Source organism: Notamacropus eugenii, chromosome 1 (assembly GCF_028372415.1).
Source record: "Notamacropus eugenii isolate mMacEug1 chromosome 1, mMacEug1.pri_v2, whole genome shotgun sequence".
Lineage (NCBI taxonomy): Eukaryota > Metazoa > Chordata > Mammalia > Diprotodontia > Macropodidae > Notamacropus > Notamacropus eugenii.
In genome coordinates, this window is record NC_092872.1 from 269,011,250 (window position 1) to 269,037,088 (window position 25,839).

The window sequence follows — 25,839 nt, forward strand, 5'->3', positions numbered from 1 at the left end:
TACTTCCAAAAGGAAAAATATGTGATTCTGTTTGATAATTTGATTTCATATCCTCTATCTGTGAGGTAGAAAAATTTTCTTCTTTTCTCTGCCATAAATGTTTCTTATTGTAAAGTGTTTATCCCACAGGAAAGAGTTCCAAAGTTTTTTCTGCATTCTTCTAGATGAGAAAATTCTCTTTGTACCATTTAGCTGTTTTCTTTATTCCTCCTTTCAGGGAACTTTAGGTCCCCATCCTAAATCAATAATTTTTTTCCTGTGGGCAGACAAGGGAGAATTGCCTTTGAAAGTCTCATGTCTCATGTCACTGGATGGTGTATCATCAGCGTAATCAACTCAGTTTTCCATTGCAGATGGGTTGTATTAACTATTTGGCAGGTTGTGCAATTGCTGTCTCAAGACTTGTTCTTTTGTTATAAATTTCACCTGGTTTCCCTTTCTTTAGAACAATAAGTAAAGGTTCCACTACATTGGCTGCATAAAAGATATTTCATATTTGGAGCCTTGAACCACAAATGTGACATTTTCTATTATGTTGTAATAAAAATAAATTTTGGAATGAGCTTTTCTGGATATTGATGTGGTCCATAAACATCACTACTCCTCATGATAACAACTGGAAACAGTTCCCAGTAAGACTGTACAAAATATTCTCCAGCTGCTTTAGATGATGCAAAAGGATCCGTAGGTTGTTTTGGTGACGACTCATCAAATTTGTCATCAAAGCTACTCCCACATAATTCATCAGTGTTCATATAAATTAATTTCTCTACTTTGACTTCATAAGCAGCACTTACCAAAACATGAGTGCCATAAGTGTTGACGTAAGTAAGCTCTAGGACCTGGACAAATGAAAGGTCTACATGTGTTTACACTGCAAAATGTAATACTGCATCTATAGCGTCAATTTCAAAAAAGCAGTTTTGTGAAGCGGGATTTTGTTTGTTAGAAATAGTTTCAAGGTTTTTCAGGCTTGCACAGTGGTTCAGCTCATGAAGATTTATGATCATATCATCTGCATAATCTTCTACTAGGGAGACTAAACACATGATGCACCACATGAAGCCAGCACTGCCTGTCACCAGGACCCGCTTGGAGAAGCCACTCAGCAGCCTGGGGCTTTCCCCCCATCTTTGACTAAAAGACTGGCTTTAGAGTCAGAGTATATGGGTTTAAATCCTAGCTCTGCTCCTTGGACAGGTCTAGGATTAATTTCTTTTCTTGTAAAATGGGAGAGAGAAAGGAGGGTTACACTAAGTAATCTAAATCCGTTCTAACTCCAACACAGAAGTAGCCTAGTGGCCTGTATGACTGTATTAGAAATGCTTTGTTTTCTTTGCTGCCTGTAAAATATAAAATGGTCTAGAAATCCATCCCTCCTCATGATTCTCTTCTAAGTATGAGAATGGTATACAGTCCATTGTTTCATCTTGTTTAAAACACACACACACAGACGCACACAGACACACACACACACACACACACACACTTGCTTAAATAAGCCTTAATCACTAGGAACAGGAAGGTGAATGAGTCAGGGACTGAGAGACTTAAAGAAATGCTGACCTCCTTTCCTTGATCTCATGCGTCTCAATTTCATTTTAATAGTTTAAAACGTGAAATCTCAGTGATTCAGAGAACTGCAGGAGGCGAGGTGGGGAGGGAGGCTGATTTTGAGCACTCTTATAAATCAGTGGCTGGGTAACAAGGTACTTTAAAAAAAATTTCTTTGTTATCCTTGAAATACTCAGGGGCTCCAGTTACAGCAGGGCTTCTGTTACGATTCCTTGCGTTTCTCAGAACATTTTTCAGCTTTTGTCTAAATGGGCTGCCAAACCCAAGCTGCTTCTTACCACCAAAACCCAGTCTGTGTTGTCATTGTTTGATAGTATTAATCTTCTCTCAGTAAGAGGCATTGTAGCTTAATGGATAGAAATACTGCCATGAAGATCCATCACAGAAAGAGTGTCAGCTCAGAAATGGGGGAGGAGGAAGAAGTAGGAGAGATTTGAGGAGAGAATGTTTGGAAAAACTTTTTTTAAGGAGTGAAATAGGGAATCAGTTAGGGATAAATAAAAGAAGTACCTTGCTTCAGGGAAGGTTCAGTTTAAATTTGATAACATGGATTTATAATACACCCATTCAGTATGATTATGTGACTTCCAACTCTGTGCAGCAGCATGGGATCAGGAGCAAAGGAGATAGTTTATAGGAATAACTCAGGGCTGAGATTTGGTAGGACAATAGCACAAGGGGAAAAAAATTCAAGAATAGAAGTCAGTGAAAACTTGAGCTGGCTACCTTTGAAGTTAAGATTGGAAAGGAGAAATCGAAGTGGGCAGACAAGGAGAATTGCCTGAGAAAATCCTGAGGAGGGGAAGGGTTGAACATTTTGGTGAGGGAGAAGAATGGATTTTGGAGGAATGAGGGATGGAGTGATAGAAAGCTGGATGCTTATGGTCATATAGAGGAATGTCAGAAGTTTTCATTAAGAAAATGCAATACTCATAGGTGATAGGGAGATTTAGTGTGATCATTACTATGTGTGCCTGAGGTAGAGTTAAGGAATAAACCCTGGGATTTAAGGTGACAGAAATCAGGTTAGAGAGCCACAGCATGGATGCTATGGTCTCTTAGTATAAGGACAGGAGTTGGGGAGGAGAGGAAGTTAGTGAGCTCCATGTTCTTAACTCCTTGAGAAAAAAAGAGAAAGTGATTTGATAGCTAACAGCCATCATAATCTGGATGAGGGGTAAGGTGGATTTTTGATACTGTGAATTTCAAAGGTGGAAAATTTGTTGATTGATTGTGATAAAGGTAGAGTCTAGAAGGAGCTATTGCAAGCAATATTCCAATTTTCCCTCTAAGATCAGTGTGTTAGGGATGTACATGAAGGTACAGCTAGTGATGGCAAGGGTAGCCAGGAATATAGCATCTTCAGGGGGAAGGTAAGTTTGGAGACAGAGGGTCCAAATGAAGAGAAGTTTGTATCAGTACAGAACAGGAATTTTAGAGGGAACAGGGGAAGGAGTCGAATATGATTTGGGTGGGGCAGGGCTGAGGAGGCTGGGGATGTAAGAGCAAGATGTGGGGTTTGAGGATAGAGTTTTCTCATGAGGGTGTTTACTGATTAATGCAGGTACAGGGAAAGAAACAGATAGTGGGAGATTGTTAGCCTTAGGAGTTGTAGAGGGTGGCAGATAAAAAGATTTCTTCACTTGGGAGCCAACCTTCTCTTGATGATCCTTCCCAAACCTAACTAGTTGGCTTTCATGAAAACCTGTGCTGAAAGTCTTTCTACCTTCCAGAACCATATATATGAATATGAATATATGTGGATTCACATATATATGGATTTATATACACACATATATATGCATATGTGTATATATATGTATGTGCGTATATGTCTCTCTATATAACTATATATCTATATATAGATATATAGATATATCATATGGAGCTCATATATATATATGAAGCCCCTAAGGAGAACTTTAGAATTTCTTCATTAAGTCTTCCTCCAGTGCCTCTGATGACTATGAGCTGCCCCAGTGAAGGGTACGTACGCAGGTCTTCAGAATATCAGCACAACCATCATAATCCTCTGTCCATGTGCCCGTGTAGGCTTTGCCCTAGCCCAGCCTATCACTTTTCCTTTTCCTGGAGGTCAGCAAGGGGCTCCCATAGCCACAGATCCTTCCCTGATCTCCCTGGCTCCCATTCTCTTCCTCCTCACATTCTTAGGCAATTTTGCCAGCTTCTCTCTTTTGCCCCAATCAAGTTGTATGGCCTTAGACAAATTCTTGACCTCTGTATGCTTGGGTTTTCTCATCTGTAAAATGGAGATGGTAGTAGTGGCTACCTCACTTAGTTGTGAAGCTCAGATAAATCGATAGATGTAACAAAATTTAAGTCACAATATGATAGTAATAACCCCCAACCTTTATGGAGTGCCTTAAGGTTTATAAGGTACTTTACAAATATTATCTCATTTGATCTTCACGGCCACCTGGAAGATAGCTGCTGTTATTATCCTCATTTTACAGATGAGGAAACTGAGGCAGACGGAGGTGTCCCACAGCTAGTAAATGTCTGAGGCTGGATTTGATCTATTGTTGTTATGATTATTGCCTCATATTTATTTGCATACATGTATTATAAGTGATTTGAGAATGGGTTTGTGTTACTTATCCCCAGTACCCACATTACTCCTTGCACATGGTGTGAAAAGACTGAGCATTTAATAGGTACCTGTTGTATATAGGACATTGGGCAGGCAAGCCTGAAACAGTAATCAAGGCAAACCCTTGGAGTGTTTCTAGGAGTGGGGATGGCAATGTGTCTGTCACCAGTCAGTTCTAGCTCCTGCTAACTGCTGGCAGACATTCTTGGGAATGACTGACTGGGATTAAGGGTGCAGCCTTTGATCAGAGACAGGACCACATGGGTCTCAACTCTGTGATTTTGAGATCAAACCATTACTGCTTTTGGCCAAAGGCCCCTGCAAAGCTACAGTTACATTGTGTTCTTTAGAACATGGTCAAGACCAGAGACAGTTGGCATAAATTTGCAAGCATGGAAATCTAACATTTGAGAAGCTGGACACCAAGAGCTGTTTTATTTACTTTGGGCATGTCTCTGAACCTCATTTACTTTCTCCATTTACCATTTTTTCAAAGAGTTTTTATGAATCAATGGAGCTGCAAGCTTCGTTGTCTTCTGGCTGAGTTTCTGGTGACAAGGCTCTCCAAACTTAGGCAACATCCCCATCAGCTGTTGCTTGCCTGCCTCTGACAGTTAGATCTCTCTGGCACTAGAATCTGTTACCTTTCCCAGCAGTAAGTTTTCTGCAAACAGAGGTTGAATAATCATTTATCAAGGATACTCTAGAAGAGAACCTTGTGCTAGGTAGAAGCTCAGATCGAACCATCTCTCGGGACCCTCCTCATCCAAAGATTCAATGAAGCTGATTTTTGTCCCTTATCACAAAGCTCTCTAGTGTCCCTTTGTATTTTCACTGTGCAATTATTTATGTGTCATGTGTTGAGAGCCAGCTCCCTCCTGCCTTGCGTCTCTTTGTTCCTCTTGAGTGACCCCCCAGCTTTAAATCTTTGGAGATGGTGCTATTGCATGACTCACAGTCATATGGAACAACCAAAAGAAGATTGGGGTTAAAAATGGACCTCAATTTTATGAAGAGGCTTGCAGATTATTGTAGCCATTCTGGTTTCCTAAAGGCACTTAGCCTGCTTTTAGAATAATATTAATATTAGAATAATATCCAAGTGTTTCTATTATACATAAAGTACATAACATAAATATAATTATAAAATAATGTTGTTATTATAAAATGACTGCTCAGACATCACTGATTTAGTGGAAAGACTGGTAGTAAATTTTCTTTTGACTTTTTAAAAGCAGCCAGTGTAAAAGCAGATTTGTAAAAGTGAAGTACGTACCCTGGGTTAGATAACTTCCCTTTTAAGGGTTGTTTTCTGCTAAATTGTTGGTTACTAGTTGTGATGAGTCCATCTAATGTTTGCCTGCTCCTCTGTCTCACATCTTCATCCCTTTCAGTCTGGCTTTGGACCTCATCACTAAACTGAAATGTTTTTTCCCAAAAATTGCCAAATGATTTGTTAATTGACAAATCCAGTGATTTTTCTCCCTTCTCATCCTTATTGACCTTTTTGCAGCATTTGACATCATGGACCATTCTCCTCTCAGATTCTTTCTCTTTAGGTTCTCATGACTGTGTTCTCTTGCTTCTCATACCCTATCTGACCATTCCTTATCAGTTTTCTTTTCTAGCCCACCCTGTGATTCTGTCTATCCCCCCAAACTCTATTCTGGATCCTCTTTTCATATTTTGATATAATCTGTCTCTCTCATTGACCCTAGTTCCCAAGGATTCAACATCTTTATGAAGATCTCATGTATATTTATGTGTAGATGGATATATGTGAATTAGGTATATACATACATGTCTTATCTCTACCTTTAACCATCTCTCCCTCTTTCTCTTGGTCTTCTCTATCTCTGTTGAGAGAAAGAGGGAGAGACATATAGCCTAAGTCTGTCTCCTGGGCTACCATCTTGCTGATTAGTCTTTTCTAACTGGCTATCCTGTAGGCATCTTGGACTTGGCATATCCAAGAAACAACTTAGTTTTTACCTCAAACCTATCCTTTCTAACCTCCCTGTTTCTGTCAAGGGAACCCCCAACTTCTCAGTCACCCTGATTACCAACATCATAGTTATGCTAGATTCTTGACTTCTTCAACCTCCATATTTAGTCCATAATCTTGTTGATTCCTGTGTCCAACCCCCTTCCCTCCTTGTACAAAGCTGGCTATCACTCTAGCCCAGGCCCTATCACCCCAGCTATTGAAGTCACCTCCTAATTGACTTCTAGGCCTCAAATTTCTGCCCTTTCCAATCCATTTTCCATTCAACTGATTGACCATGTCACTCTGTTCTAGAAACTTAACTGATTCCCTATTACCTCTAGGTTAAAATCCAAATGCCTTCATTTGGCCTTTTTGTAGCTTTGTTACCTGCTGCTCTTCCCAGACTGATATAGTTAAGTCAAAGTAGCCCTATGGTTGCTCCTCACACTCAACCTTTATCTCATGTCCCCTTATGCCTGGAATGCCCACCCTCACCTCTTACAATTGCAGCTTCCTTCAAAGTTCAGCTCAGACTGCACCTCCTGCATGAGCCATCTCCAGTCATTCTGATCCATATCTGGCCACTGGATGCAGATGGCTCTAGAGAAGAAGGTGAGCCTGGTTACTTTGCACAGCCCTCCCTCACTTAAATCCAATTTATTCTCAAGTTATGGCATCACCTCCCTGATATTCACCTGTTCAAGAATGAAGGACAGACAGTAGCTCCTAGGCTCCCCCCAAACCTGCTCCCCAGCCAAATGGCCTTAGTTTAATTTTGTGTAAAGTTATTTGTGAGAATGCTCTCTCCCCCAAGAGAATATAAGCTCCTCAAAGGTAACGACTGTTTCATTTCTGTTTTTGTATTTCTAATGCCTAGAACACAGTAGGTGCTTCATAAATTCTTATGAAACAAAATCTTGTTTGGTTTGTTCATTCTTTGGTCCTTGTGTTTAAGGCAAATTGGGCTTCCTGCCTAATTAACATGTTGGTCACTTGAGCTGATTCCTCATACGCAATCCACAGTTTACTTCTGTACGTTTCCCCCCCTCATTATTCTATAGTTCCAGAGTCATCTTTCTAATGCACATTGGTGGATTTGTAACATTGAATTTTTTCCTGGGGGCCTATAAGTAATCTAAACAGCCAGTGACTTTGAATGACATCAGACTCCTCACATTAATTTATACCTGTACTGCAAAACTGAGGGTTGACTGTAGTATTGAGTTTCATTTCTGTCCCAGATGTTTTTCTGATTTAATGAGCCTAATACACATTAGTTTTATTAGAAGAAAATAATATTTCATTGTGTCACCTCTAATTTGGACACATTTCTTTGTAGTCTGATTTCCTCAGTTGCCCCATTGGAGCAATATCCCAGATAGATTTTTGACTAAACCTGAAGGTTTTTCATGAGTCTCAAATTTGTATGTGTGTAAAGCAAGAGTAAATAACTAAGAGAAGGCCTAAGGACTACATGGGCATCAATCAGTGGGCACTTATTTATTTTTAATGATTTCTTATTGATTGCATGAGTTTTTAACATTACCTTGAACTGTCTCTTCTAACGATGAATAAAAGAGAAAGAGATGGGGGTGGGGAGGGGAAGATAGGTTAGTAAAGCAACATCAACCAGATGTGACAGCATGTGCAATTCAGGGGGTATTTATTAAGCTCTTGCAACGTGCCAGGAACTGAATGGGGGCTAGAGATGCCAAGGTAGAAAGGAAGCAGTTCTTGTCCTCGAGGAGCTTGTGTGCTGGCCAGTAAACAAAATATGCATATGTCAATATAGACAAAATAAAAGCAAGGTAATATCTGGATGGAAACATTGGCCGGGGGAAGGAGACAACAGGGAAGGCTTTGTCTAAAGGTATCCAAAACATATCCAAGAATCCACGTCAATGTGCAGTTGACTAGGTAGATTTTCCTTGGAGGGTTTACAGAAAGTCTTGAACAACAACTATTATTATTACATATAATATAATATATATTAATATTTCATTATAAATGTATAATATACGAAACACCAACAATAACTAACATTTATTTAATATTTTCAAGTTTGCAAAACACATTACAAATATTATCTCATTTACAAATATCACAGCAATTCTGAGTGGTAGGTGCTGTTATTATCCTCAATTTTAAAATGGGAAAACTGAGGCAGACAGAGGTAAAATGACTTCCCTGAGGTCACACAGTTAAGTTTGGAGGCTGAGTTTGAGTTCAGATCTTCTCGATTATCACCCTGGTGTTCAATCCAATGCTCCATGATAAAAGTAGAGGTATGGGTTGTCAACTAGATGATCTGCTCCATTGGATGAGATCATGTACACATTGAAATATTGTCTTGATTAAATATTCATTTTGGCTGAATCATTTGCTGCACTGATGACCACAGGGTCATTGATTAAAAAGCCGGAAGGGACCTGAGTGGTCATTTAGTACAACCTCCTCATATTTCAGATGAGGAAACTGAGACCCAGAGGGGTTCATGGTCTTGCCCAAGGCCAAATACGTTGTGTCAGAGGTTGGATTTGAGACCAGTTGCTCTGGCACCAGATTCAGTGTTCTTCCACTACTCCTGTGAAACGTCTTACCTGTTCATTTGTACCCTCAATCTAGTTTTTCAGAGGTTGAACTTATTCAACTTTGCTCTCTTGTTAAATATGTACTTTCATGTTGAATCATTAGTATTCTTTTTTTTCCACTTTAAAATTTGTTGCTAAGGAAGGGGGATAAGTGCCTTCTAATCATTTTGTCCTACAATTTGTTTATTGGAAGAAATAGATTTTTACTGGTATCTTTTGGTTCTATATCATCTACATTTTCTACTGTATCATTCCAGGAATAATTTAGCCTGACCTCCTTATTTTACATGAAGCCTCTACCCCTTGTGTTTCCAGAGAGAGAGAGAGAGAGTGCTTCATCACAGGCTCCTGGTTAAGTCTAGGTCTCTGAATCACTGGTTCCTTTTTGCCTTTCCATATTTGTTATTCTGTCATTTTAGTCATTTCTGACTCTTTGTGACCCCAAATGGAGTTTCCTTGGCAAAGATACTGGAACAGTTTGCCATTTCTTTCTCTACCTCATTTTACAGATGAGGAAATGGAGGCAAACAGGGCTAAGTGACTTGCCCAGTGTCACTCTGCTAGTTAGTGTCTGAGGCAAGATTTAAACTCAGTTTATAGTGGATAGAGTAGTGAGCCCAGAATCAGAAAGATTTCTCTTCCTGAGTTCAAATTTGGTCTCAGACATTTACTAACTGTGTGACCCTGGGCAAGTCACTTACCTCTACTTGTCTTGGTTTCTTAATCTGTAAAATGAATGGCAAACCACTCCAGTATCTTTTCCAAGAAAATCCTACTCCCCAGTTTTATAACTTCTTGTTTCCATCATCTTTCAGTCCTTCTGGCTCAGAAAAGCTATACTTCCCATCAACCCTTGCCAGTAAAAGGCTACATACAGATGAGTAACTCAAATGTCAGAGAGGTGAAGGACCTTGGGAGAAGAGGTAGGTAGGACACACAGATAGTGAAATGTAATTACTTAGAGGACTTGGATGATTTCATTTTTATTTTTGTATTCTTAGGTATCTAGCACAAAGGGTTATACAGAAGTCATGTAATAAATATTTAATTGAACAGTTGGGATATGACCTGGGATCTTTTTCTTCCCAAGGAAGTACTTTTTCAACAAGAGAGAAAGAGAGAGAGAGAGGGAGGGAGGGAGGGAGGGAGGGAGGGAGAGAGAGAGAGAGAGAGAGAGAGAGAGAGAGAGAGAGAGAGAGAGAGAGAGAGAGAGAGAGAGAGAATATAATATATCACTAGGCTTTAATGTTTTTCTCTCTATGGTTCTCCTCTTTTCAGTGACAATAATCATGTTGAAAAAAAAGTCTGTCCTAGGTTCTGCTGGTATTTTGCTAGATTTTTAAGAGCAGCAGATTTTCTTTGAGGGCAGAAGAAGGGGTTAGAAGATAGTATATTTCCTTTTCCTGAATAGATTCTTCAACTTTTGTGACAACAATAATGATAAAAATCCTGAGTTTTTCAAATGTCATAGCTAATGCCTTGCTAATGCCTAAATTTTTAATAGTTCAGAAAGTTCAATTGACTGTATTTTTAAAAATTATTTTAAAATTTCTATTGATGCCTTTTAAAAATATCACATTCATTTCTGAATATATTGATCTTCCTTGAAACTTAATCCTGTATAATTATAATATTTAAGAATTGAGGAAATGTACCTTCCTCCCTTTATTGCAGAGATGGGATACTATAGATATGAAGTATTTGATTTACTGACAGGTACAATTGATAGTCTGATTTTTTGAAACAATTTCTATTTTCTCTTTTAAAAATTGTTTTTATTTATTTTAGCATTAATTTTTGCAAGATTTTGAGTTCCAAATTTTTCTTCCTCCCCTCCCCTCTTCTAAAAATGGTAGATAGTTTGATATAGTTTATAAATATGCTGTCATATATTAGCATATTTCCATATTCATCATGGTTGTGGAAGAAGAAACAGATCAAAAGGCAAAAAAAAAAAAGTGAGAAACAATAAAATAAGTGAAAAAAATATGCTTTGATCTATATTCAGAGTCCATCAGTCATTTATCTGGAAATGAATACCATTTTCCTTCATGAGTGCTTTGTACTTGTCTTGGATCGTGTTGAGAAAAGCTGAGTCATTCATAGTTGATTATCACATGATGTTGCTGACAGGGTGTACAGTGTTTTCCTGGCTCCACTCACTTCGCTTTGCACCAGTCTGCACAAGTCTTTCCAGGTTTTTCCAAAATGTGCCTGTTCACCATTTCCAATTGCACAACAGTATTCCACCACATTCACACACTACAGCTTGCTCAGCCACTCCCCAATTGATGGGCATCCCCCCAACTTCCTACACCTTACAGTCATGAACAGGGCTGCCACAAATGCTCCCCAAGACCTCTCTGGGACACAGACCCAACAGTGGCATCACAGGATCAAAGGCCAAGTGCAGTTTGGTTGCCCCTCAGGCAGAGTTCCAAACTGCTACTCAGAATGACTGGATCAGTTCTCAGTTCCACCAACAGTGCACCAGTGTCCCAATTTTCCCATATCCTCTCCAACACTTATTCTCCTCCCTTGTCACATCAACCAATCTAATAGGTGTAAGGTGGTACCTCAGAGTTGCTTCAATTCACATTTTTACCATCAAAACTGATTTAGAATACTTCTTCATATACCTATAGATTAGCTTTGGTTTCTTCATTGAAAAACTGCCTGTTTGTTTCCTCTGACCATTCATCAACTGGGAAATGGCTTGTATGCTCATAAATTTGACTGAGGTCTCTACATATTTGAAAAATGAGGTCTTTCTCAGAGTCACTTGCAGTAGATTGTTTCTCAACTCTCTGCTTTCCTTCTGATCTTGATTGCATTGGTTTTATTTGTACAAAATTTGTACAAAATTTAATATGATCAAATAATAATGATCAAAATGATTTCTTTTGCATTTTTTATTGCTTTCAAACTTTTGTTTGGTCATGAATTCTTCCTCTCCCCATAGTTCTGATGGGTAGACTATTCCTTGCTCTTCTGATTTGATTCCTTCATTGTCTATGGTACCTTTTAGCAAGATGTAGTTTCCTGCATCCTACATCTACAACGACTCAGTGCTGATGGAGCCACATTGATTAGTGATAAGAACATGATCCTAGAGAGACGGGCTGAACACTTCCAGTGTTCTCAACAGAGCATCATCAATTAATGCTGAGGCCATTGACCGTTTATCTCAGGTTCAAATCAATCCCTCCTTAGCTGAACTTCCAACTGAAGAAGAGATTTTGAGGGCCATTAGGCTCCTTTCATGTGGCAAAGCACCTGGTGTTGATTTTATTACAGCTGAGATTTACAAGGTAGGGGGACCAATGTTCATGCCAAAGCTGACTGAAATTTTCCAGGTTATATGACAAGAGGAAGTTATCCCCCAGGAGTTCAAGGATGCCTCCATTGTCCATCTCTGTAAAGGTAAAGGGAATAGATTGTCCTGCGACAATCACAGGGGGATCTCTCTCTTTGTCATTGCTGGCAAAATTCTTGCTAGAGTCTTCTTTAATAGGCTGATCTTTTACCTGGAAGATGGCCATATACCTGAGAGCCAGTGTGACTTCAGAAAGGGTCGAGGAACAGTCAATATGGTGTTTCCTGCCCAACAACTCCAGGAGAAATACTAGGACCAGAACAGAGGTCTGTACACAACATTTGTAGATCTGACAAAGGCATTTGATACTGTTAATCATGAGGGCTTATGGAAAATTATGTCAAAATTTGGTTTCCTGGAGAAGTTCCTCAATATTGTACGTCAATTTCATGATGGCATGTTTGCCCAGGTTCTGGATAATGGACAATGCTCTCATGCCTTCCCAGTCATCAGTGGAGTGAAACAGGACTGTGTGCTTGCTCCCATGCTTTTTTAGCATGATGTTTTCAGCCATGTTGACAAATGCTTTCAATGAGGATGAACACAACATCAAGATCAAGTACCATACTGATGGTAAGTTCTTCAATTTGAAAAGGCTACAAGCAAAGACCAAAGTGAAGGGAGTGCTGGTGCATGATTTTCTGTTTGCACATGATTGTGCACTCAGTGCAGTCTGTGAAACTGAGATGCAACAAAGTATGGATCAATTCTCTGCTACCTGTGCTAATTTTGGCCTAATAATTAACACCAAGAAAACACAAGAGCTCCATCAGCCACCACCACACTGTCCACACATGGAACCATCATTTACAACAAATGGAGAAGTTTTGAATGCTGTGGATAAGTTCACTTATCTTGGTAGTGTAGTTTCCAGGGATGTACACATTGACAATGAGGTTGAGGCACGCATTGCCAGAGCTAGCTCAGTGTTTGGGAGGCTCTGAAGAAAAGTTTGGGAGAGAAGAGGTATTAGACTGACTACCTAACTGAAGGTCTACAGAGCCATTGTGCTGATCTCATTGTTATATGCTTGTGAAACATGGACAGTCTACTAGCACCATGCCAGGAAATTGAATAGCTTCTATTTGAATTGTCTTAGGAAGATTCTGAGGATCACCTGGCAGGATAAGGTACCCAACACTAAAGTCCTTGCTCAAGGTGAGCTGCCAAGTATTCAAACTATGCTTCAGAGAATGCAACTCCAATGGGCTGGCCATATTTTTCAAATGCAAAATATACGTTTACCAAAAAGACTATTTTGATAAGGTAGATATGATAGATCTTTGGAGAAAATTAAATGGGAATAGAAAGGAATATACCTTTTTCTCAGCGGTACATGGAACATTTACAAAAATTGACCATGTACTAGGACATAAAAATCTCACAATCCAGTGCAGAAAGGTAGAGATAATCAATGCATCCTTTTCAGATCATAATGCATTAAAAATTACATGTAATAAAAGGCCATGGAAAGAGAAACCAAAAATCAATTGGAAACTAAATAATCTAATTCTAAAGAAGGATTGGGTTAAAGAAGAAATCATAGAAACAATCAACAACTTCATTCAAGAGAATGACAATAGTGAGACAACGTACCAAAACTTATGGGACACTGCAAAAGCAGTTATTAGGGGAAGTTTTATATCTCTGAATGCTTACATAAATAAAATAGAGAAAGAGGAGATCAATGACTTAGGCTTGCAGTTGAAAAAGCTAGAAAAAGAACAAATTGAAAATCCCCAAGTAAATACCAAATTAGAAATACTGAAAACCAAAGGAGAGATTAATAAAATTGAAATAAAGAAAACTATTGAATTAATAAATAAAACCAATAGTTGGTTTTATGAAAAAACTAATAAAATTGATAAACCTTTGGTTAATCTGATCAAAAAAAAGAAAGAAGAAAACCAAATTACTAACATTAAAAATGAAAGGGGTGAACTCACCTCCAATGAGGAGGAAATTAAAACAATAATTAGAAACTACTTTGCCCAACTTTATGCCCACAAATTCGATAATCTAAACGAGATGGATGAATATTTTAAAAAATACAAATTGCCCAGATTAACAGAAGAGGAAGTTGAATACTTAAACAACCCCATCTCAGAAAAAGAAATTGAACAAGCCATCAATGAACTCCCTAGGAAAAAATCTCCAGGGCCAGATGGATTCACAAGTGAATTCTATCAAACATTTAAAGAACAGTTAATTCCAATACTACATACACTATTCTTGAAAATTGGGGAAGAAGGAGTCCTCCCAAATTCTTTCTATGATACAAATATGGTTTTGATACCCAAACCAGGAAGAGACAAAACAGAGAAAGAAAATTATAGACCAATTTCCCTAATGAATATAGATGCAAAAATTTTAAATAAGATTTTAGCAAAACGAATACAGCATCTTATCACGAGATTAATACATTATGATCAGGTAGGATTCATACCAGGACTACAGGGCTGGTTCAATATTAGGAAAACTATTAGCATTATCGACCACATCAACAACAAAGCTAACAAAAACCACATGATTATCTCAATAGATGCAGAAAAAGCTTTTGACAAAATACAACATCCATTCCTACTAAAAACATTGGAGAACGTAGGAATAAAGGGAACTTTCCATAAAATAATAAGCAGTATCTATCTAAAACCTTCAGCAAGCATTATATGCAATGGGGATAAGCTAGATGCATTCCCAATAAGATCAGGGGTGAAACAAGGTTGTCCATTATCACCACTATTATTCAATATGGTACTAGAAATGTTAGCTGTAGCAATTAGACAAGATAAAGATATTCAAGGGATTAGAATAGCCAAAGAAGAAACTAAGTTATCACTCTTTGCAGATGATATGATGATTTACCTAGAGAATCCCAGAGATTCAAGTAAAAAATTACTTGAATTAATAAACAACTTTGGCAAAGTTGCAGGGTACAAAATAAACCCACACAAATCCTCTGCATTCCTATATATTAGCAACAAAGTTCAACAGCAAGAGATAGAAAGAGAAATCCCATTTAAAGTTAGGGTAGACAGTATAAAATACTTAGGAGTCTACCTGCCAAAACAAACCCAGGGACTATATGAACACAATTACAAGACACTTTTTGCACAAATAAAGTCAGATTTAAGTAAGTGGAAAAACATTAGTTGCTCATGGGTAGGCCGTGCTAATATAATAAAAATGACAATTCTACCCAAATTAATATACTTATTTAGTGCCATACCAATTAAACTATCAGACAATTACTTTCTAGAGCTGGATAAAATAATATCAAAATTCATTTGGAAAAACAAAAGGTCCAGAATATCAAAGGGACTAATGAAAAGAAATGCTTGGGAAGGTGGCCTAGCGCTACCAGACCTTAAACTGTACTATAAAGCAGCAATTATCAAAACCACTTGGTATTGGCTAAGAAACAGAGAGGTAGACAAGTGGAATAGACTTGGCACTCAAGATGAAGTAGGCAAGGAATATAGCAACCTTCTGTTTGATAAACCCAAGGACCCCAGCTTCTGGGATAAGAACTCATTGTTTGACAAAAATTGCTGGGAAAACTGGATAACAGTGTGGCGGAAATTAGGCATAGACCCATACCTGACACCGTACACAAGAATAAAGTCCAAATGGGTACATGATTTAGGTATAAAGATTGATACCATGAATAAACTGGAGAAGCAAGGAATAGTGTATTTATCAGATCTATGGAGAAGGGAAGAATTCTTTACTAAAGAAGAGATAGAATGCATTATGAAATGCAAAATGGATAACTTTGAGTACATTAAACTGAGAAGTTTTTGCACAACCAAACCCAATGCAACCAAAATCCGGAGGGATGTAGTAAATTGGGAAAAAATTTTTACAGCTAAGCTCGGGGATAAAGGCCTCATTTCTAGAATATATAGAGAACTGACCCAAATGTATAATCATACAAGTCATTCCCCAATTGATAAATGGTCAAAGGATATGAACAGGCAATTTTCAGAGGAAGAAATTAAAGCTATCTATAATCATATGAAAAAATGCTCTAAATCACTATTGGTTAGAGAGATGCAAATCAAAACAACTCTGAGGTACCACATCACACCTATAAGATTGGCAAACATGACAGAACAAGAAAATGATAAATGCTGGAGAGGATGTGGGAGAGTTGGAACACTAATTCATTGTTGGTGGAGCTGTGAGCGCATCCAACCATTCTGGAGAGCAATTTGGAACTATGCCCAAAGGGCTACAAAAATGTGCATACCCTTTGACCCAGCAATATCGCTACTAGGACTATATCCCCAAGAGATCATAAAAATGGGAAAGGGTCCCACATGTACAAAAATATTTATAGCAGCACTCTATGTAGTTGCCAAAAACTGGAAGTCAAGGGGATGTCCATCAATTGGGGAATGGCTGAATAAATTATGGTATATGAATGTAATGGAGTACTATTGTGCCATAAGAAATGATGAACAAGAAGACTTCAGAGAGGCCTGGAAGGACTTATATGACCTGATGCTGAGTGAAAGGAGCAGAACCAGGAGAACTTTATGCACAGCAACAACCACAGTGTGTGAGAGTTTTTTCTGGTAGACTTAGATTTTTGTAATAACACAAGAACTTCTGAAAAAAAAAAACAATCCCAATGGTGGACCTCAAGGCAAAAAGCCTTCCACACTCAGAGAGAGAAATATGGAAGTCACTCACATAATGTAGCAGATCATGTTTGTGTATGTGTATCTGTTTGTGTATCATGTTCTGATTTGTTATACGGATTCTTTCATTTATCTTAGTCTGACTACACAGCATGACGATAGTGAAAATATACTCAATAGGAAAGTTTATGTAGAATCTATACAGAATTGTATGCAGTCGTGGGGAGGGAGGGAGGTAGTGGGGGGTGGGTGGAGAGGGATAAAATCGCAATTGTATGGCAGTGATTGTTAAACATTAAAAAAAATAAAAAAATTAATTAAAAAAAAAAAAAAACAAAAACAAAAAGACTATTTTATGGAGAACTTGCATGGGGCAGGCCGATCACATGGTGGCCAGAAGAAATGGTACAAGGACACTTTCAAGGTCTCTCTCAAAAACTTTGGATTTGATTGTGCAATATGGGAGACACTGGCGCAGGATCACTCAGCATGGTGTGCTCACATCAGAAAGGGTACTGGGCTCTTTGAGAAGAGCAGAATTGAGACAGCACAAAGGAAATGCAGGATGTGCAAATTTTGGATATCCACACCAAATATTCACAGAGACTAACTGTGCCCAACCTGTGGTAGAGCATTCCAAACTCATATTGGTCTGATCAGCCACAGTTGGACACACTGAAATTTTACTTTATCATGGTGATGTCATTTTGGTCCTCTTTGGAGATAAAGGACAACAACCAACCACTTTCCTTCCTCATCTCTTTTAATTAGGTCTATTTTTTTTGCTTTTACTTTGTCTAAGATCAGGATTATGACCCCTGCTTTTTTTTTTTTTTACTTCAACTGAAGTATAATAGATTTTGCTCCAACCCTTTACCTTTACTCTATGTGTTCCCCTCTGCTTCAAATGTGTTTCTTATAAACAACATATTGTAGAATTCTGGATTTTGATCCTCTCTGCTGTCTCCTTTCATTTTATGGGAGAGTTCATCCCATTCACATTCACAGTTATGATTATTATCTGTGTATTTTCCTCCATCTTCTTCTTTCTCCTGCTTGTTCTCTCTCTCCTTTCATCCTTTCCCACATCACCAGTGTTTTGTTTCTGTCTACCACCTCCCCTGATCTGCCCTCTCTTCTCTCAGTCCCCACACCCCCTTTTACTTAATCTCCTCCCCTCCTATTTCCCTGTTGGGTAAAATAGATTTTTATATTCATCTTATTGTGTATATTATTCCCTCTTTGAGCCAATACTGATAAGAACAAGGATCAAGCAATGCCCATTGATCCCCCCACCCTTTCTTCCCTTCCACTGTCTCACCCCTTCATGTGAGATAATTTACCCCATTCTATCTCTCCCTTTCTTCTGCTCACATTGTACTCTTTCTCATCCCCTAATTCTTTGTATGTTATTCTCTCAAATATACCTTATATCCATACCCACTGTCTATATATATTCTTTCTATTTGTACTGTTAGTGATACAGTTTTTAAGATTTACAAGCAACCTTTTCTCCTATAGAGGTATAAACACTTTAGCTCTATTGAATCCCTTATGTTTTCTTTTCTCTTTTTACCTGTTTATGCTTCTCTTGTGTCTTGATATTGGAGGTCACATTTTTGTTTTGTTCTGGTCTTCTCCTTATGAAGGCTTGAAATCCTTCTACCTCATAAAAAACCATTTTCCCCTGGATGTATTATCCTTTATTTTGCCAGCTAAGTGATTTTTGGTTGTAGTCTTAGCTCCTTTGCCCTTCAGAATATCATGTTCCATGATGTCTGATCCTTTAATGTTGCTGCTGCTGAGTCCTGTGTGATCCTGATTGGACTCTGATATTTGAATTGTTTCTTTCTGGTCATTTTTGTATTATTTTTAACTTGACCTGACAGTCCTGAAATTTGGCTATACCACTCTTTGAGGTTATTTTGGGATCTCTTTCCTGAAGCAATTGGTGGATTCTTTCATTGCCTATTTTGCACTCTGGTTCCAGGACATCAGAACAGCTTTCCTTGATAATTTCTTGAAAGATGCTGTCCAGGTCCTCCTTTTGATTATGGCTTTCAGTCCAATGATTCTAATATTGTCTCTCTAGGATCTATTTTCCAGATTAGTTGTTTTTTTCATGAAGTATTTTGCATTTTCTTCCATTGTTTCATTCTTTTTAATTTGTTTGATTGATCCATGATGTCTTCTAGAGTCATTAGAATCTACTTGTCCAATTCTAACTTTTAAGGTGTTGTTTTCCTCAATTAGCTTTTGTACTTTCCTGTCCATTTGGCCAATTGTACCCTTTAAGGAGTTGTTTTCTTCAGTGGATTTTTGTATCTCCTTGTCTATTTTGCCTATTCTACTTTTTAAGCAAGTTTCCAGGTTGTTGAATCTTCTTTTCACAATTCTTTTGCATCACTCTCATTTCTTTTCCCTATTTTTCTTCTACCTTTCTTATATGATTTTTACGCTCCTTTTCGAGCTCTTCCATGAGTTCTTTCTGGGCTTGAGGTGACCATCCCATTTTTCTTTGGGGTTTTGCCCATAAGTGTTTTGACATTGTTGACCTCTTCTGAGTTTGTGTCTTGGTCTTCCCTGTCACCATAATAACTTCCTAGAGTCAGATTTTTCTTTTGTTGTTTTTTGCTCTTCTCTTTTTTTTGGGGGGGGGGAGGGTCTACTCTCCCTTTTCACTCGCTCTCCCTATCCTTGGAATACTCTCCTTTTTCATCTCTACCTCCTGGTTTCTTTTAGAATTTAGCTTAAATCCCACCTTCTGTAAGAGCCTGTCATTGTTGTGTCCTCCAACTGAAATTACCTCCTATTTATACTGTATATATCTTGTATGTATGTGTCTTCCCCATCAGAATATGAACCCTTTCAGGACAAAGACTGACTTTGCTTTTACTTATGCCTGGCACATAGTATGTGTTTAATGAGTGCCTGTTGATTATCTGACTTATACAAAACATTGCTCCAAGTCACTAATAATAAGATAAATGCAAGTCAGAGCAACTCTGAAGTTTCCCCTCATGCCCGGAGAATTGGTAGAGATGACCAAATATGGGAGTGATTGCAGAAAGGGAAGAATATTTGGTAGAGCTGTGAGTAGGTCCAACAGTTCTGAAAATAATAGGGAATTATGGACCAAAAGTCATTGAAATGCCCATGTTTGTTGACTCAAAGACCCTATTTCTAGGCATATACCCCAAGGAGGTCCAATATTCTAAGGAAGACCCCATTTATACCAATATTTTGTTATAAATACCAATATTATACCACACCACTTTTTGGAATATCAAATAACTGGAAAGCAGATTGCCACCAAGAAATGACTAAACAAATGTTGGCTCATGGATTTGGTGGAACATCATTGCACTCTAACCCATAATGAACTTAAAGAATTCCAGGAAGCATGAGAAGACTTAACGCAAAGTAGAATAAGCAGAAACATGAAAACAATACACACAGCGACCACAACAATGTGAATAAAAAATTAAAACAAATTGACTCAATGCTGGACAAATCAATCATAAGCTTGACCTCCAAGAAGAAAGCAAAAAGTGTGCCTCATCCCCTTCATTACAAAGATAAGACACCGTGGGTGAGAAGCGTTGTATGTTCTGTTTGACTCAGGTTAATGGTATTGTCAGTACTGTTCTGTTCCCCACTCCTTCTCATTTTATTTCTTCACTAAAGAGCATATTTCTCTAGGTAGGGGAGGAATATATGCACAAACAAAAGATAAAAAAATTAAGCTGTCAACAACAGCCAATAAAAATAAAAGTTATTTCTTGCCATTCCATTTAGGATATTTCAAATTTGATTTTGGTTTTGGGGGAGAGAGACACTTGGCATTCAGTCTAAATTTAGCTGTCTTATAGTATACTGGATAATGGATAGTATATGTTATATATATATTTATATAATATACTTCGTATGCTTACTAATGTCTTCTGGGCAGCTTGGTGGTGCCATAGAGCATAAAGCACTGGACCAGGAGTCAGGAAGATTCATTTTCCTGAGTTCAAATCCTTCCTCAGACATTTACTAGCTGTGTGACCCTGGGCAAGTCACTTAACCCTGTTTGCCTCAGTTTCTTCATCTGTAAAATGAGCTGGAGAAGAAAATTGTGAAACCTTCCAGGATCTTTGCCAAGAAACCTCAAATGGGGTCATGAAGAGGCAGACAAGACTGAAAAAATGTGTCAGTAATATGAATGTCTTCTAGTGAAATAATTATAGGCTGTCCCTCTTCTACCACAGGCAATCTCCCTCACCCCATCTCTGGCTTACTTCTACTCCAATTTTTTGATACTGCATAAACTTCCTGAAAAAATACTTAAATTCTACTGCCAGGTAAAGTGTATTCCTCAAAACAAATTAAAACCACTCCTAAGAATGATTAGACAATCTCTAGCACTCTCCTGATGTCTTTTGTCTACAAGTCATTTTATTTGATTTAAGTAAAGGAGGCTTTCTTAGTGTAGATGATAAAGTGTTTAATTTTTCCTAGGGTTTGTTTCTGATAAATAAAAGTTCAGTGAATGTCGCACTATTTGGAGACAGATCTCTATGAAGTCTAGCTGTGCAAGTTTCTGAGATCCGTAATCTCAGAAAGACAGTGTTGTTTTCTTCCCATCCTGAGACAGACTAGTACTATCATGAGTTCTGGACAAAGCTCAGCAAGACTGGGGAGTTCAGATTTGATTTGATGTTGGTTTTCAGGGAAGAGACACTCAGCAGTTAATCTGAATGGAGGGGAGAGAGAGAGAGAGAGAGAGAGAGAGAGAGAGAGAGAGAGACAGAGACAGAGACAGAGACACAGAGAGAGAGACAGAGACAGAGAGACAGAGAGACAGACAGAGACAGACAGAGACAAAGAGACAGACAGAGAGAGAGAGAGACAGAGAGAGAGAGAGAGAGAGAGAGAGAGAGAGAGAGAGAGAGAGAGAAGAGAGAAATGAGAAAGACAAATGATGAGAGATGAGAGAGACAAACAGAAAGATATAGGGAGTTCCAATTGATAATGGGAATCAAGAGAGTCTCCCATTCTGGCTCCTGAGAGCGGAGCACTGGCACTCCTCCAAAGTGCTAGAACAATATCCTTCTGGAGTAAGAAGACCTGTCCTGGGTTGAGTCCTGTGCTGGGATATCTATTAATTGTGACCCTGGACAAGTTATTTCAGCTTTCTGAGCCTTGGTTTCCCCATCTATCAAATGAACATCATAATCCTTCACAGAGTTATTGTAAAAACCCAATGAAATGATGTATGTAACAGGCATCTTAATCCATGAAGTTTATAAAAAGGCAACTGCTATCATTGTCACATTTCCTTGCCCTACCCTTCTGCTTTATGGGATAATCTCGGCGAATCCATGCTTCTTGTGTCACTACATGGGTCTTACCGTTTCAATCTCTTACCCATATGGTGGAGACACTGGAGAATTTTCTCATGTTGTAGTTATGTTAGATCATGGTGTATTTAACCGTCTGATTGGACAACTGGACCTGGGAGCTTTTTCTATAGGAAGTTATTGGTAGGCCATCCTCAAGTCTCTTGGAAAAAACTTTTTTGAAGAATTTTTCTTTGGTCGTAGGTTGGAGATCATATGCAAAATTCTATTCCAGGTATTTGTAGCAAATTTAGAAGAGTTTTCATTAAAAAATTAATTTGATGTGCCAGAATAGAAATATTCTAAGGGTTAACTATAACAATAGGGAATAGACTTGAAGTTTCATTGCTGAATGGATCTCTCAGATGAGGAAATTCCATGTTGCTACCCTTCTCTGCAAATGCACAGCTTTAAGAAGCCCCTGAGAATATAAGTTATCTTCCTAGGGCAGCAGGGCTACTTATTTAGTACATGCCACATATGGGATGTGAATCCCACCTCTGGGATATACTAGCTGACGTCTTGCCTCTAAGACCAACTTTCTGGTCATTACACCAAAAGCTTAAAAAAAAATACTACTTTTCACACTCATTGGTGTGGGGAACATTAACTATGTTGACTCTGTAATGAAAATGAAAGCATCCAATCTCCAATTCATCCTTTATGCAGCTGCTAAAATAATCCTCTTAATCCACAGGCCTGGCTGACCATGTCATTCCATGATTCAAAACCTTCAAGGACTTCCTGCTACTGGTAGTTTAAAATAAGCTTCACAACTCAGCATTTAAAACCTTTCCCAGACTGGTCCCAACTGACTTCGCCAGCCTCATTCGCATTGTTCCTCACCCACCCCTAGGTCTGTGGAGGCAGCTGGGGAAAGGACACCATTCTTCAGCTACTCAGCCCCACAACCTGGGAGTCATCCTTGACTCTCCTTGAGAAACTGACCTCCTACTGGGAAAGACAACATGTGCACATATAAGAGTATACACAATATTTACCAAACAGATATAGGTGGGCCCTTGAAGGGAGGGGAGAGTCCTCAAAGTTGGAGACATCAGGGAAGGCTTTACATAGAAGACAGCAATCAGGTGTTGAAGGGGGACCAAGAGAGGGACGTGAGGAGAGGGGGCACCCCAGGCTTGGGGGTCAACATCTGAAAAAGCACAGAGGAGAGATGGGGTGTTGTATGTGTGTAAAACAGTGAATGGGCCAGTATTAAATAAAGACTTAGTTTGGTAATTGAGAGTTGAACATACTTATTTATACTACATTGAAACTGGAAATTAATACAATTCAGGAGTCTTATCAAGAAAAATAAGAGTGCTTTGGGGCACCTATAATTTTATTATCCATTCTGGCTTCTCACTGGTTTTGAAGTTATTTGGCAATAAAGTATAATAAGCAGATTAGGCTTCTCCCTTGAAAAAACCCAACCATCTCCAAATTCAGGGGCAGAGAAAGCAGAATGCAAACAATTAAATTATAAGTATTATTTGTTTAACTATTACACAAGATTATATAACTGCTTTTGTCCTTCCTCTACCGCAGCTGCGGCTCCTCCGAGGCCCTACGTGCAGCTGTGCTTCTTTGATCAGGGTTGCCAACAAGGCTCACAGGGCTTGGGACTTTATTTAAGGCCCATTTCGAACAAGTGCTTCCTAATAACGAGGGATTAAAGGGTGTGAGTCACCAAGAAAAATTGTTTCCTTGTAATGAACACCATGACTTCATTCTGCTTGAGAGTTTTCTTCTGGTAACAGTTTGCCCAAGAGGCAATCGTTTGGGAACATGGAATTCAGAGGCACCCCTGGCCTTCCCTGGTACCCTCGGGGAAGCCAAAACAGAATGGGGAAATGACCTATTTAAGGTGACATAGGCAGTCATGGAATGAACCCAGGGCCTATCCTTTGACTGCTACCCATACACCTGTCCTGTTTGTCCTTATTATGAGGACAAAGAAGGGTTTGTTATCAGTCAGCTAGGGAAAGGCATGTGGCAAATTCAACCACAAAGTCTTTGCTTATCCTCCCCTCCCTTCTCCCTCCTTCTCTCTCTCTCTTTCCTCTTCTTCCCTCCTCTGTCCTCCGCTCCATTCCCTTCCCCTTCTCTCTATATCTGTCTGTCTCTCTCTCTCCTCTCTCTTTTCTCCTACTCTCTCTTCCCCTCCCTTTCTCACTCTCTTTTCTCTTCTTCTTGGTCTTCTTCACATTGGTTCCTCTCCTTTCCATTTCCATCGCGTGTAGTCCTTATATGTGTTGTTTTATTGCTTCTGATTATTTCCCTCTGAGGCTTCTGACCTTGTCTTTAAAATAGACTTTGAAACCTTTCTTTTCTTCTTTCAATCTGGCCTTAAAAAAACAAAAATAACCCTAATTACATAATGACCTGATAAATACCAGTTGGATTGATTGACCTGGAATAAAAGAAGATAATTTTTTGTCTTGACATGGTTCTTGGGAGTTGTTAGGATGAATTATAACAATTGTTATTTGTGTAGGTCAAATATATAAGGCATGAACTTAGAGGGCAGAAGGGAGGCTTTGATGAGAGAGCCTTACACCTTTTACATTTTACAAAGTGAGATCTGACATGAGTTTCATCAGCTCTTGAGAGGTAATATGGACTCTGACTAGAAACCTGACCTCTCAGAAGATATGAATTCTGAGCCCCGCCTCTGACAAATGTTGACTGTGTGACCCTAGGGAAGTCACTTAACCTCTAAGTGCATGAAATTATTCTCTAAGACTATTAAATGTATTGAAGGGGAAGATCTGTATTGCTAGAGGGAGTAGCTTGAAGGGAGCCTCTTATCCTGATGATATCACAAGTCAAGGCCAATAAATGTGCACATGCTACTACTCTGAGTCCTGGATTGGATACACCTCAAGTTTTCAGTGGCTTAACTTGACATAAATATGGTAATTGAAATTTTTATCCTTATGGTTTATCCTTATCTGTCCATGTTTTTAGACATTTGTGTCTTTAGGATGTGGAGGTTGCTTTGAATTTTTTTGAAGTCAAAGATTGTCCAGTGATGCGATAGGAAGGTCTTGAAGTGAAACTAAAATTGTGGAATATTTGTGGTTCTTATTCTCTGTTAGTGTTGCAGTTCTCTTCATCAACTCCTTCTCCTCAGCTCATGGTCAAATGCAGCCATAGTGTCGATGTGACATGGGTCCCTTTAGAGAATTGAACTCAGTCCCACCTGACCCATATTGTCATGCTGAGAGAGTCCTCTGGAACCTCAAGGTACCAGGTAACTCTGTGGGAGTTCCTTACACAAAGAAAATCACAGGACCATTCTAACATACAAACATATTGCATATGTGCACATGGGTTTATCTCAAATTAGAGCTAACAGCAATGGGTATAAATATTGATTAGAATTTTTGACAAGATGTAAGAACCATAAAAACAAATGATAAAGAATAATTTATAAAAAGTGAATAAAACCAAGGACAAATTTTAGGAAAAATGATTTGAAGGTTGTGTAATAATAGTTTATAGTCAGACTCTCGAAGAACTCCAAATCCTGCAGTAACCAGTAGTTTCAGTTAATCCTCCTAAACGTTGGAGAGAGCCTGGGTTTTGTGTGTTACTTGATCCCACAGGGAAATCCAGTTACAGAAAGTGATTAACTCTGGTCCCACACCACATCACAGTGAA

At 38.6% G+C, this 25,839-nt stretch overlaps 1 protein-coding gene and 1 pseudogene across 1 annotated transcript in view; one reads left to right on the plus strand and one right to left on the minus strand.

Annotated features, from left to right (window-relative positions):
• Positions 1–25,839, plus strand: part of ANK3 (ankyrin 3) — a 715,857-nt gene that overhangs the window by 21,200 nt on the left and 668,818 nt on the right. The window lies entirely within an intron of this gene.
• LOC140529286 (dTDP-D-glucose 4,6-dehydratase pseudogene) lies at positions 119–24,407 on the minus strand (annotated as a pseudogene).